Source organism: Sciurus vulgaris, assembly GCF_902686455.1.
Source record: "Sciurus vulgaris genome assembly, chromosome: X".
In the NCBI taxonomy this organism is placed as follows: Eukaryota; Metazoa; Chordata; class Mammalia; order Rodentia; family Sciuridae; genus Sciurus; species Sciurus vulgaris.
Window position 1 is genome coordinate 88,521,598 of NC_136471.1, and position 15,960 is coordinate 88,537,557.

Consider the following 15,960-nt stretch of genomic DNA (forward strand, 5'->3'; position numbering starts at 1 on the left):
ACTCTACAGAGTGAATAGACAATTGAGAATGGGAGACAACAGCGGGAATACTGCTTCTCAGTGAGGTGGGATAAAGAGGGATTTCACTAAAATTCAATATTGGAAATCGGAGTGTCTTACAGACTCAGAATTTTGGGTACATTGAACAAAGAAGAATGAGTAGTTTGGAGACAAGCCCATTGCAGTGGCGGTGGTAGTGGCGCTGGTTCTCCACAGAGGGGAGGGGAATAACACAAAGAGAAACACAATGGACAGATTTGGTACAAAAAAAACCCTGAGATCAGAAAAGCAGCCTGAACCTTGCTGATCCAGAGGCTGCACTGTGAACAGGTTTCTGAAAAGTGCACTGTATTACTCAACTGGTAACAGCTGAGGCAGGAGTCATTTTGAGGTACACTGCAGCTCGCAGCTACAGGAGCTGGGAGATCATAGCAAAAGTTGCCAAACTGTCCCAGCAATCACTTATTCTGTGGTGTAGGATGTACTTAGAAGAACATAAGTGAAATAGGCACAGAGAAGATCATAATCAGAGGGATTCAAGACAGAAATACAAAGTGGACTTCAACTCACTTTTCCTTTGAGTCTGGTGGCTCAATGGACCAGTAGAAGTAAGTGGATCAGGAATCTGACCAGGTGTCAATACACTCAGAGACTAAGCCAGGTAAGGCTGTGTTCATGGGCAGCAGAGTGTGTGGAAGATTGGTACCCCTACCCCACAAGTACAATTCTAGAAAGGCTCCTGAGATCAAGACTCCCAACAAAGATTGGCAACTGCTGGGCCCTAAAGGTGTGTAGATGTAATCTCTCCAGAGCAGACACCATCCAAGAAAGCAACCAAGGCCTGAGTAGACCTAAGCCTCAGTCACCAGAACTCCCCTCATAGAATTCTGCAGCAAACCCACCCAGATAATAAATACTTCATTCTGATTTTGCAAACAATACTCTGACTGATGGTACTTCCCATTCCATCCTTCTTTATATTGTTGAGAAGGGAAGCTGAGAGTTATTTCAACCAGCTTCACTCTTATATCACTCCAACTGGCAGCTCAGCAAGCAACATATATAAGAGGTTAACAACATCTCTCTCTCTCTCTCTCTCTCTCTCTCTCTCTCTCTCTCTCCCCCCACTCCGTACATAGCCAAAGAAAGAAGAAAGAAGGATAGTTGGGCATAGGCACAGCCATTCATTCTCATTCACTATTTTGACCAATTCAGTGAAGATAATTCCTTAATTTTTTATTCAGAATCTTTTTTCCTTTTTCCTATTTTTTTGTGGGGGAAGTTGCTCTTGCTGTGCTGATTAGTTCATGGACATATAATATATACATATACTTTTTTTTCTTTTTTCTCATTTTTAGTAACTTTAAAATATAGTTATTCTTCCTTGCCTTGTCTTTTATAGGTTAGGTGTTTTGGTTTTTCATTTTGGTTTGGTTTTGTTTGGTTTGATTTCTGATTTTTTTCTCTCTCTCTCTCTCTTTTCCTTTACACAGTCAAATTTTCTTGTTTCTTAATTTTTCCTATTTTTTCTTCTCCTTCCTTATCACTATCACCTGCTACATCTCTTCTGCATTCTTTCTATTCATATTTTGAAACTGTAAAGTCCCATCTACCTTCCTATCACATTTATTTTTATCGTAATGAACTGTATTGTTACCTTATTTTAGAAATAACAGGTTTATATAAATCCTGCCATCACCATTCATACTGTTGGAATTATTACTGCTGTGGATAACAGTTGGTATGCGCTGTTTGGTTTAATGCCAGATCTAGTTCATAGTTACTGTTATTACTGTTGCCAATTGCTGAACCCACCAATCCTATTTTTTGCGGTGATTAACATTCTAGATATCATAGCAAGAATAAGGTATTTATTTTAGTGCTGTATATTGTTCAAATTGGTTGTTAACTCTTATTTGTTTTCACCTATCCTATGAGGTGGCTGGGGTCATACAAGAATGCTAAAAGTTCACAGAGTAGAGATTCTGCTGCTGAACTAAACTCAGCCAAAGGACAGCACAACTTGCTCCACACACAAATGAATGACCCTCAGACTTCATCAATACTTTAATATAAAAAGAGAAGAGACAAAAAAGAGAATGACCAGGCACCAAGTAGGAAAGGCTACCAGTTTATCCTCAGGTCCCACTAATAAACATCCACTACTGCAAAAAAATAATTAACACAAAGGCTGTCAATACCACACTTATGAGAATATCTCAATGTGGGTCACTCTATAACACTTTGGTAAATGAAGGTCATGCCTTAAAAAGACCCAAACATGAGAGTAGAAGAAAAATTAAACAGAGGCATAAAACCAAAAACAGGAATACAACAAATATGAAAAACCAAGGTAGTCAGGCACTGTGTTGCACACCTGTAATCCCAGTAACTTGGGAGGCTGAGGCAGGAGGATGGTGAATTCAAAGTGAGGTTCAGCAATTTAGTGAGGCCCTAAGCAACTTAGGAAGACCCTGCTTCAAAATAAAAAAGAAAAGGTTCTTGAGATGTGGCCCTGGGTTCTTACCTTGTACCAAAAACAGTAACAAGATATAATGACACCTCCCAAAGTGCACAATTCACCAGAAACTGACCTCCAAAATATTGAAGTGGGTGGAATACCAGATGAGGAATCAAAAGAATGACTATGAAAATGATCAATAAATTCAGAGAACACAGAAAAACAACTGAATGAATTAGGGAAGTAAGTACAGACTATGAATGAGAAATTCAATGAGGAGATAGAAATATTGAAAAAGAATCAAACAGAACCCTTGTAAATGAAAGACACAATAAATCAAATAAAGTGTTCAGTTGAAAGTCTCTAATAGAGTAGACCATGATGAAGACAGAATTTCATAACTGCAAGACAAAATTGCCAGTCTTGAACATTCAGAGAGCATTAAATGAAATAAAATATGTAATTATGATCAGATTATATAAGAACTCTGGGTCAACATTAAGATACAAAATTTAAAAATCACTGGAATTGAGAATGGTTGTGAGATGCAGGCTAACAGAATGGATACTCTCTTCAAGAAATTAATAATAAAAATTTTTCAAACCCTGAGAATGAAATGTACATTCAGATACAGAAGATAATCAGAACCACACATTGAGAAGATCAAGAAAAAATCTCTCCACAAGAGATTATAATTAAAATATCTAACATACAGAACAAGGAAAGAATTTCAAAAGCTTCAAGATAAAAACATCAGAACACATTTAGAGACAAGACAATCAGAATAACTTCTGATTTCTCAGCGCCAATTCTAAAAGCCAGGAGCATTTGAAATTATGTATTCCAAGTCCTGAAAGAACATAACTGTCAACCAAGATTCCTATATCCAGCAAATCTATCCTTCAAAAGCTAATAAGAAATAAAAATCTTCCAAGATAAGAAGAAACTAAAAGAATTCATAACTATTAAGCTGGCACTACAGAACTGACCTAAAGAAATACTGCACACAGAACAAAATGAAAAAAAAAAAAAAAAAAAAAAAAAACCTCCGGAGCACACAAATGAACAAATTTCATTTGAAGAGTAGCTAAGCAAATGAGACACAGGAAATAAACCAAGAAAAGCAGGAATTAATAAACATCTCTCTATAATAACATTGAACTTTACAATTAAAAGACAGACTGGAAGAGAGAGAATTATTTTAGAAAACCAATTTTATGTTGTTTGCAAAAGATTCACATTACAATCAGACACATACTGAAAGTGAAAGGAGAAAATTGATACACCATGCAAATGAAGCCCCAAACAAAGCAGAATTTAAAACAAAATTAATAAAATACAAAGAAGGACAATTCATACTGCTAAAGGAAATAATCCAACAAGAGATGCAAAAATAAAAAATACTTATGCTTCAAATGTGGATACAAACAATTACATAAAAGGAACACTACTTAAATTGAGGCCTTAGAAGGACCCCAGTACAATAATGGATAATTACAATGAACCTCTCAACCATGAGAGAGGCTGAACATACATAAATTCTGTAAAGACTCTAGAAACCTGAAATATAGTATAAATCAAAAGGGCTTAACAGACATCTATAGAATAATTTATCCAATAATATCTGAATATATTTTCTTCTCAGCAGTTCATGGAACCTTCTCCAAAATTGACCATATTTTAGGTTACAAACAAACTCTTTGCAAATACAAAAAAAGGTTATATAATTCATTGTGACTTATATCATAATGGAATGAAGTTAGAAATCAACACAACAAAACATTGCAGAAACTACATAAACACAAGTAGATTGAATAATGAATATTTTGTTATTTTAGATATGTATGATAGAATGTATTTGTACATATTATAAATGAATTGAGTATTACTTATTTTGATTAGGATCCCATGCTGTGGTTGGACATGATGTGGAGTTACACTGGTTGTGTATTCATATATAAACATGAGAAAGTTATGTTTGATACATCCTACTGTCTTTTCTGTTCCTGTTACCCTCCATACCCTTCATTCACATTTGTATAATCCAATGAACTCCTATTCTTCGATACCCCCATTTTGTGTTGGCATCCACATATCAGAGAGAACATTTGATCTATGGTTTTGGGGGACTGACTTATTTCACTTGGCATGATAGTCTTCAGTTCCATCCATTTACTGGTAAATGCCGTAATTTCATTCTCCTTTATGGCTGACTAATATTCCATTGTGTGTATATACCACATTTTCTTTATCTATTCATCAGTTAAAGGGAACATAGGTTGGTTCCATAGCTTACCTATTGTTAATTGAGCTGCTATAAACATTGATGTAGCTGTGTCACTGTAGTATGCTGATTTTAATTCCTTTGGGTATAAACCGAGGAGTGGGATAACTGGGTAAAAGATGGTCCCATTCCAGGTTTTCTGAGGAATCTCCATACTGCTTTCCAGAGTGGTCCCATTAATTTGCAGTCCCACCAGCAATGTATGAGTGTATATTTTTCCCCACATCCTCACCAGCAATTTTGTTACTTGTATTCTTTTTTATTGTTTGTTCTACTTAGTTATACATGACAGCAGAATGCATTTTGATTCATTGTACACAAATGGAGTACAACTTTTCATTTCTCTGGATGTATATGATATAGAGTCACACCATTTGTGTAATCACACATATACACAGGGGAATGAGGTTTGTCTCATTCCACCATCATTCCTTCCCCTCATCCTCATCCCTCCCCTCATTTCCCTCTACAAAATCCAACATTCCTCCATTCTTCCCTTACCCCTCCTCCCCCATTATGTATCAACATCCACTTAGCAGAGAAAACATTTGTCCTTTCGTTTTTTTGGGATTTATTCACATAACATGATATTCTCCAACTCCATCCATTTACCTGAAAATACCATAATTTTATTCTTCTTTATGGCTGAGTAACATTCCCTTATCTACATATACCAGAGCTTCTTTATCCATTCATCTATTGAAGGGCATCTAGGTTGGTTCCACAATCTAGATATTGTCAATTGAGCTATAAACACTGATGTGGCTGCATCACTGTAGTATGCTGACTTTAAGTCCTTTGGGTATAAACAGCAATGTATGAGTGCACCTTTTATCCCACATCCTCACCAACACCTATTGTTGCTTGTATTCTTAATATTATTTATATTCAAATTGGAGTGAGATGAAATCTTAAGGTAGTAGTTTTGATTAGCATTTCTCTAATTACTAGAGTTGTTGAACAGTTTTTCATATATTTGTTGATCAATTGTATATCTTCTTCAGTAAAGTGAATGCCCACTTTCTTAGCCCATGCACTGACTGGGTTTTTGAATTTTGATGTAAAGTTGTTAAGTTAGCTGTTAAGAAGGAATCTCATTGTTGTTTTAATTTGCATTTCTCTAATTGCTAGACATGTTGAACATTTTTTCATACATGTGTTGACCATTAATATTTCTTCTGTGAATTGTCTGTTCAGCTCCTTTGCCCAATTATCAATTGGGTTATTTGTTTATTTAGTATTGAGTTATTTGAGTTCTTTATATATCCTGGAGATTAATGCTCTGAGGTGCAGGGATCAAAGATTTTCTCCCATTCTGTAGGTTCTCTCTTCAGCTCTTGATTATTTCTTTCACTGTGAAATAGTTTTTTAGTTTGACAACATTCCATTTATTGATTTTTGATTTTACTTCGTGTGCTTTAGGAGTCTTATTAAGGAAGTCAGCTCCTAAGCCAACATTCTGGAGAGTTGGGCTTACTTTTTCTTCTAGTAGGTGCAAGGTCTCTGTTCTAATGCCTAGGTCCTTGATCCACTTTGAGTTGAGTTTTGTGCAGGGTGAGAGACAGGGGAACAATTCATTATACTACATTTAGATTTCCAGTTTTCCCAGCACCATTGGTTGAGGAGGCTATTTTTTTCTCTAATGTATGTGTATGGTGCCTTTGTCTAGTATGAGATAACTGTATTTATGTGGATTTGTCTCTGTGACTTCTATTCTATATGTCTGTTGTGGTGCCAATACCATGCCATATTTGTTACTATAGCTCTGTGGTATAATTTAAAGTCTGGTATTGTGATGCCCCCTGCTTCACTTTTCTTGCTAAGGATTGCTTAGGCTATTTTGGGTCTCTTCTTTTTCCAAATGAATTTCATCACTGTTTTTCTCTATTTCTATGAAGAACATCATTGGGATTTTAATAGGAATTGCATGAAATCTCTGTAATGCTTTTGGTAGAATTGCCATTTTGTACATATTCATTCTGCCTCTCCAAGAACATGGGAGATCTTTTCATCTTCTAAAGTCTTCAATTTCTTTCTTTAGTGTTTTTTTTTTTTTTTTTTGGTTTTTATTTTAGTGATCTTTCACCTCTTTTATTAGATTGATTCCCAAGTGTTTTTTTTAAGCTATTGTGAATGGAATAGCTTTCCTAATTGCTCTTTCAGTTGATTACTCATTATTGTATAAGAATTCGATTGATTTATAGGTGTTAGTTTTATATGCTGCTACTTTTCTGAATTCATTTATGAGTTCTAGATTTCTGGTGGAATTTTTGTGGGCTTCTAATTATAGAATCATGTCATCAGCAAATAGAGATAGTTTGAGCTCTTCTTTTCCTGTTAATGTAACTTTAATTTCTTACTTTTGCCTAATTGCTCTGGCTAGAGTTTCAAGGACTATGTTGACTGGAAGTGGTAAAAGAGAGCATACCTGTCTTGAACAATTCACTTTTGAATGATGTATGGGTGATAGAAGAAATCACAAGAGACACTTTAAATTTCTTAGACTCAAAAGAGAAAAATTATACAGGATATCAGAACTTCTGGGACATTATAAAGGCAGTTCTTAGAGAAAAGTTTATACCTATGAGTGCCTACATAAGAAAATCTGACTTCTAACAAATGGTCCTGGGAAAACTGGATATATATATATGTAGGAGAATGAAACTAAACCTTCTCACCATGCACAAAAGTCAACTCAAAATAGATCAAAGAACTTGGATTAGACCAGAATCTAGGAAACTACTAGAAGAAAATATATGGTCAACACTCCAGGATATAGACACAGGCAACAACTTTCTCAATAAGAACCCTAAAATTCAGAAAATAATGCCAAGAGTTACTAAATGAGATGGCATCAAATTAAAAAGCTTCTGCACAACCAAAGAAACAATTAGTAATGTGAAGAGAACCTATAGAACAAGAGAAAATAGTTGCTACCTACTCTTCTTACAGATGATTAATGTCTAGGATATATAAGGAACACAAAAAATAAAAACAGTCCAACTGAAAACCAGGCAAATGAATTATACAGGTACTTCTCAAAAGAAGAAATACAAATGGCCATCAAATATATTTTTTTAAATATCAACATCATTAGCAATTAGGGAAGTGCAAATCAAAATTACACTGAGATTTTGTCTTGCACAAGTCAGAAAGAATCAAGAATACAAACAATAATAAACACTGACTTTCCTCTAAAGACAGGAACAAGAAAAGGATGCCTATTTTTGCCACTCCTATTCAACATAGTACTTGAAATTTTAGCCAAAGCAATTAGGCAAGATAAGAAAATTAAAGGCAGCACTTGGGCACGCCCGCTCTGCCCCGTCCCCTCCTCCGCCCGCGTGGTCGCCTCGGCAGCAGCCGCCCGAGAGGAGCTGGGGGAGGACGGTGTCCCGCGAGGCTCGTCGCAGACAATGCGGCGGCGATGTCCGCGAGCCAGGCGTGTGCCGCGGCGGCAGCGGCAGGGCCTCGCGCACGGCAGGGCGGCCTGGGTTTTGGCCTCCCTCGGGTTCCCTGGAAGCGGGCCAGCGGCCAGTGCGGGAACGGCAGCAACAGCAGCAGAGGTGGAGGCTCCAGCGCGTCTCTCTATCCTTTAACCTGAGCCTGGGGTGGCCAGGCGGCCCTGGTGGCTGGAGGGGGTCCGCTGCCCGAGAATGGGAATTCTTTTCACCACAATATGGAGACTGTTCAATCACCAGGAGCACAAAGTTATCATTGTTGGATTGGATAATGCAGGAAAAACTACCATCCTTTACCAATTTTCTATGAATGAAGTTGTACATACATCCCCTAAGATAGGAAGTAATGTAGAAGAGATAGTGATTAATAATACACGTTTCCTAATGTGGGATATTGGTGGCCAAGAATCTCTTCGTTCTTCCTGGAATACTTATTATACTAATACAGAGTTTGTAATAGTAGTTGTGGACAGTACAGACAGAGAGAGGATTTCTGTAACTAGAGAAGAACTCTACAAAATGTTAGCACATGAGGACCTAAGAAAAGCTGGATTACTGATCTGATTTTTGCTAATAAACAAGATGTTAAAGAATGCATGAGTGTAGCAGAACTCTCCCAGTTCTTGAAGCTAACTTCTATTAAAGATCATCAGTGGCATATCCAGGCGTGCTGTGCTCTTACTGGCGAGGGGTTATGCCAAGGACTTGAATGGATGATGTCGCGACTTAAGATTAGATGATCTCTACTGACCTCCTATCATAGACTTTGCATAAACAAAGTGCTGGACTTTACCTGAAAGCTGCAAAAATTAATGGTTTAGATATATTTATAATAAACTGATTTCAATTTTTTTCTATAAGAAGAAAAATTAAGACCACTTATTTGAAAACAAGATGAAGTCTCACCTTCCAATTTGCTTTCTCATTAGTTCCTTCCAAAGTACTTTATTAAAGCTGTGATTGAAATTTTTCTCAATGAATCCTCTCAGGACAATGTATAGCCTGTGGTAAGTACAAAGGGAGAGGAAGATGTTTTGAACTTTAAGAGCTTTATTATCAGTATACCCCTCCCTAATTGAATGTTGTTCTCTTCTTGTTCCTAAGTCAAAATACAAATCAGCACAGATACTGTTTCCAATATTTTAAATGTCATGTTACTTATGAAAAAAAGTATTTTGCTTAAGGTTGTGTATGTATTATGTATATACCTCAAGTTCAATTTAATGACTTTGATTTATGTTCTAAAGAAAAGGAAATAACACAAAAATTGGTAATATCCTTAGTTATTGCCCTAATGAGATAAGAACTGGCATTGATGTTAAGTGCCATTTTATACTTTTCCTGTTCTCTGTATTGTACTAACCAATGCCCCCCACCAAATCATTGAACTGCTCTTTAAAACAAACAAACAAAAAAAGATACAGGAAAAAGCTTGACATTTGTATACCTATTTTTGTTGACCCATAACACACATGGAAACATGTAATCCAACTGAGTGAAATATCTGTCAAATTCTTGACTTTACCAGTTGACAGAATTGCATAGTGAGCATTTATCAGATTATTCCTTGTATTGGTCTAAATTACTGAATAGATTGTTAATCCATTTATCAGTCAATCATAAGTTGCGATTAAAACTATCAAGCGATTTGTTCTTAATTAAGAACTATTGTGTGAAACATGTCTACCCAGAGAGGTAACATTCTATAAATATTATTAAATAATTTATCTACAGTCTTCTTAAGTATTAAACTATATATGTCAAGCAGTTCAAGTGAATTTGAGAGTACAAGTAAGGCATAAAAATTTTCCAAGAAACATTTTAAATTTTTTAATTTGTAGATTTCTTACTTCTTATTTTAGGAGTTGGAATACTTTTGAGTTTTTTTGTTTCTGTAAGTTGTCATATCTTATTTCACCATGTAAATGTATTGTTTAACAATTAATAATGGCAAATTTTTTAATGCTGTTGGCTGAAAAACTGTTTGACATGATATATTATTTGTACTAAGAAATAACTTGACAAATACTTTTTATTTGCTTAGGGTTTTTTTTTTAATTGTCTGAAAATTGAAGGTATTTTTGTCATAATTGTAAACAGATTTATCCTGTGTTAAAATATATGCTCTATTTGTATATCTTTTTTGCCCTGATAATTTGAAGGTTAATCCAAAATGGCATGTTTTAGAATGTTCAAGAAAAGAAATAACTATGTTTAATACCAACCTTTTAAATTTCATGAAGATTTTGGCAGGAATTGTAGTATATACTATAAGCATTAACAAAACAGAGAATTTCTTTCTATAAAATATAAAATGCTCAGTATCTAAATCCAAGTTGGGTGTGGTATATCAGTGTTAACTCTGGATGTTTTGTGTTTTATATTTATGTTACAATTTTCAAAATGCAAATATAACATTTAATATTTCTCATGCTTTTACAAAAGTAAATCCTAAATTACTAAGCTTTGTCCATATGTACTCATATTTTTGAAATTACTTGTCACATATTAAAAATTCCCTTAAAAACTCAAAAAAAAAAAAAAAGAAAAAAGAAAATTAAAGGCATACAAAGAGGAAAAGAAGAGCTCAAATTATCTCTGTTGGCTGATGAAATCATCTTATATTTAGAATACCCAAAAACCTCCACCAGAAGATTTTTAGAGCTGAAAAATGAATTCAGCAAAGGATATATGATCAATACTCATAAATCAATAATGTTTCTATTTCTAAAAAAGAAATCAGGAAAACCATTCCATTCATAATAATGTCAGCAAATACTTGGAAATCAGTCTAACCAAAGAGGTGAAGGACTTTCAAAATGCAAACTATAGAACACTAAAGTAAGAAATTGAAAGAGGCCTTAGAAGATCAAGGCTTCCCATATTCTTGGACAAGCAGAATTAATATTGTCAAAATGGCCAGACTACCAAAAGTGCTATACAGATTCAACACAGTCCCAATCAACATACCAATGACACTCTTTACAGAACTAGAAAATGGAGTGCTGAAATTCATTTTGAACAAGACAAACAGAATATACAAAGAAATTCTTAGAAGAGCAAAACTAGAGGCATTACAGTACCAGATCTCAAAATACACTACATAGCTTTAGTAACAAAAACAGCATGATACTGGTACCAAAACAAACATTAAAACCAATGGAACAGAATGGAAAATACAGAGATAAACCTACATAAAAACAGTTATCGCATACTAGACAAAGGTGTCAAAAACTCACATTGCAGAAGATAGCCTTTTTAACAAACGGTGCTCGGAAAACTGGAAATCCATATGTAGAAGAATGAAATTTGACCCCTATCTCTCACTCTGCATAAAAGTTAACTCGAAGTGGATCCAAGGCCAAGGAATTCAATCAGAAACTCTGCCACTGCTAGAAGAAAACTGGGGCCCAATACTCCACTATGTTGGCACAGGAACTAACTTTCTCAACAAGATTCCTAAAGTGAAAAATGAAAGATCAATAAAGTGAGTTTGAATCAAATTAAAAAGCTGCTACACAGCAAAAAGCAAAAAAAAAAAAAAATTAAGAACAAGAAGAGAGACCCTACAGATTGGGAGATCTTTGTCACCTGGTCCTCAGATATGGCATTTATATCCAGAATATACAAAGAACTCAAAAATCTTAACACCAAAAAAAGTAACCCAATCAATAATTGGGCAAAAGAACTAAACAAACACTTATAAAATGATGAAATGCAAATGGTCAACAAATATTTTTTAAAAAATTTTCAACATCTCTAGCAATTAGAGAAAAGCAAATCAAAACTACTCTGAGATGTCATCTCGCTCTAGTCAGTATGGAAATTATCAAGAATTCAAATAATATTGTTGGCGAGTATGTGGAGGAAGTTACACTTATACCTTATTAATGGGACTGAAAATTGGTACAACCACTCTGGAAAGCAGTATTATAGAGATTCCTCAAAAAGAAAACTGTATTTATCCAAGATTCAAAATCAGCATACTATAGTGATGCAGTCACATCAATGTTTATAGCAGCACAATTCACAATAGTTAAGCTAAGGAACCAACCTATGTGCCCTTCAACAAATGAATGAATGAAGAAAATGTGGTACATATACACAATGAAGTATTAACCATAAAGAAAAATGACTTCAAGGCATTTGCTGGTAAATGGTTAGAATTGGAGACTAGCATGCTAAGTGAAATAATCCAGTCCCCAAAAGTCAAAGGTCGAATGTTTTCTCTGATATGTAGAAGCTAACCCAAATTAAAGGGTGGGTAGAGAAAGAAGGAGAAGGAAAAAGGGGAAAAGGGAGTGGGAATCTCATCAAAACAGAGGAAAGATCAGTAAATGAAGGGGATTGAAGAGGAGGAAGGTGGGATGGGACAAGGGAAAAATAGTAGAATGATTCTGAGCAAAATGTCATATATACATACGTGAATACAACAGTAAATCCCAACGTAAAGTATATACACAAGACACTAATTTTAAAAACTACAAATAAATTGCAGAAACATAAGTAGACTAAAGGGAGGAGACCAGGGGGAGGGTATAGGGGAAGTGCTGGGGACTGAATTAAAGCAAATTATATTCCATCCTTTTGTGATTGTGTCATAATGTATCCTAATGTTTTATATAACTATAAAGAATCAATAAAAATGAAAAATAATAATAAATGCAGATGTGGATGTGGAGAAAGGGAAACACTTTTACACTTTTATTGGGATTATAAATTATTACAACCATTACTAGAAATCAGTATGGAAGTTCCTCAAAAGACTAGGAATGAATCCACCATAGGACTCAGCTATATCACCCTTCTGTATTTATCCTAAAGAATTAAAATAATCATACTATAGTTATACATGCATACCCATGTATACAGCACCACAATTCACAATAGTCAACTGTGGAACCAGCTCAACTGTCCATCAATAGATGGATGAATAAAGATAATGTGATATACATACACAAAGGAGTTTTATTCTGTCATAAAGAAAAGTGAAAATGTCACTTGCAGGAAAATGGATGGAACTTGATAGTTATTTTAAGTTAAGTAAGCCAAACCCTGAAAGTGAAGTTTTGTATATTATCTCTCACATGTGGAAGCTACAGAGGAAAAAGATAAATAAGGGTGGGGATGGGGAACTCCTAAAAATCAAAGGGAGATCAATAGAGGAAAGGGACCAGGGGTGAGAAGAGTGAAGGGGGTGAAGTGCTAGGAAGTGATATTGACCAAATTATGTTGTTTTGTTGTGTGCATGTGTATACATATAACAACTCCCTTCAGTATGTACAACCATAATGCACCAATGAAAATATAATATAAAAGTTTAAAATTCAAACTATATATGATCCAGCAATCCAATACTGTGTATGTATCCAAAGGAAATGAAATACATAGGATGAAGAGATATGTGCAGTCACATGTTTATTTCAGCACTGTTCACAATGTTTAAGATATGGAAACAACCTGTGTTCAGCAACTGATGAATGCATAAAGAAAATGTGGTATGTATGAACAAAGGATTGCTATTTAGCCTTTTAAAAGATGGAATTCTGTCATTCACAACAACAGGAATAAAACTGGAAGATATTATATTAAGAGAAGTAAGCAAGACACTGAGAGACAGATACTGCATGATTTTACTCCTATAAAGAATCTGAAAAAGCCATTACCATAGAAGTTGAAAGTAGACTAGTCATTACCATAGGCTGGAGTGAATAGAGGAGAGGGAGGGTAAGAGGAGATAGGTCAATTAGTACAATGTTGATTAACCAGAAGAAATAAGACCTGGTGTTCTATTGTACAACTGAAGGGGCTATAGTTAACAATAATTTATTTTATATAGTCAAGTGCAGCATAACATTTTGGGTCAACACTGATCTACATATACAACAGCACTCCCATAAAATTAAGATGAAGCTCAAAAATTCCTATCCCCTAGTGATATCATAGCTGTTGTAAAGCTTCAATGCACTGCCTTACATGTTTTGGTGAGCGATATGATTATTAAAAAGCCTACTATGACACTAGTTGTATAAAAGTTTTATATCAATACACATAATTAGGTACACAACATAAAAGTTAGTAAATATAATAAATGACTTTTTACTAATGTATATATTTACTACACTACACTTTACTTTAGGGTGTAATCCTACATAATAAAAAGTTAACTATCAAACATCCTCAGCAAAGTCCTTCAGGAGGTATTCCAGCATAAAAGATGTTAGCATGAGAGATGACAACTCTATGCATTTTATTGACTCTGAAGATCTTCCAGTGGGATCAGATGCAGAGGTGTAAGATAGTTGTATTGATGATCCTGACCCTATGTAGGCCTAGGCTAATATAAGTATCTATGTCCTGGTTTTTAGATAAAAATTTAAAACTTCAAAATATCAAAAATCTAAAAGTAAAAAAGCTTGCAGAATAAGGATATAAAAAATATTTTGTATAGATGTACAATATGCTTACATTTCAAGCTATGTTATAAAAGTTAAAAATATTTTAGTTTTTTAAAGCTAAAAAGTTACAGTAAGATAATTTGCTATTAAAGAAAATATTTTATGAATTTAGTGAAGCATAAGTATACAGTATATAGTTTACAGTAGCGTTCACCTTAACTCACCACTCATTTGCTACATCACACAGAGCAATTGCCAGTTCTATAAACACCATTCATGATAAATAACCTAAACAGGTATACTATTTTTTATGCTTTATTATTTTGTTTTGCTTTGTTTTTTTTTTTTTTGTTTGTTTGTTTTGGTTTTTTGTTTGTTTGTTTTTGAGATAGTATCTCACTAAATTGCCAAGCTATTCTCAAAGTCCTGGGCTCAAGTGATTCTCCTGTTTCAGCCTCCCGAGTACTTGGGACTACAGGCTTGCATCACTGAAATGGCTCCCACTTTTAATATTTTATACCGTAGTTTTACTGTACTGTTTCTATTTTTTGCTATACCAATACTTTTCATTGTTAAAATTACCTAAGATATGCAGCACAATAGCATACTGTACAATTTTGGGATCCTAGGAGTACTAAGCTATACCATATGCCTTGCATGTGTAGTAAGCTACATCATCTATATTTATGTAAGTATGCTCTATTATGATTGCTTTTTCTTGAAATGTACCTCCCTTGTTAAGTAACACAAGACTTTATTTCAAAATATCTAAAAACAGTGTGGTGTGGTGGCACTACCTATAATCCCAGTGGCTCCAGAGGATGAGGCAAGAAGATTGCAAGTACAAAGCCAGCCTCAGCAATTTATCGATGCCCTAGCAATAGTAGACCCTGTCTCTAAATAAGATATAAAAAAGGGCTGGAGATGTGTCTTAGTGGTTAAGCACCCCTTTGTTCAATTCCCAGTACCTCCAAAAATAGCTAGAAATAAAGAATGTAAGTGCTATTACCACAAAGAAATAATACATGTTCAAGGTGATGGATACACTAACTACCCTGACTGGATCATAATACAGTGTATACATCTATTGTAACATCAAACTGTACCCCATAAATATGTGCAATTATTATGTGTCATTCAAAAATAAAATAAAAGCAATATAATCATCTTATTTTAAATTTTGAGTATTAACAGTACAAAGGAAATTTCATGATTTGTAATTGCATAAAAATAGTGAAAATATTTTGATGTCATTCAAAAAATGTGCAAGGGTTAATTGTTCCAGGTTCATTGTCAAGGTCACAACCATTTCCCACTACACACTGGTATGGTCCTATACGAGTTAGGATGGGAAAA

General features: G+C 34.7%; 1 pseudogene across 1 annotated transcript; it reads left to right on the plus strand.

The window, feature by feature from the left end:
• The first annotated feature begins 8,092 nt into the window (after positions 1-8,092).
• On the plus strand, positions 8,093-9,275 carry LOC306651200 (ADP-ribosylation factor-like protein 5A; annotated as a pseudogene). The gene is made up of 2 exons (XR_013766784.1): positions 8,093-8,189; positions 8,450-9,275. The product of XR_013766784.1 is annotated as an ADP-ribosylation factor-like protein 5A (transcript).
• Positions 9,276-15,960: the final 6,685 nt, after the last annotated feature.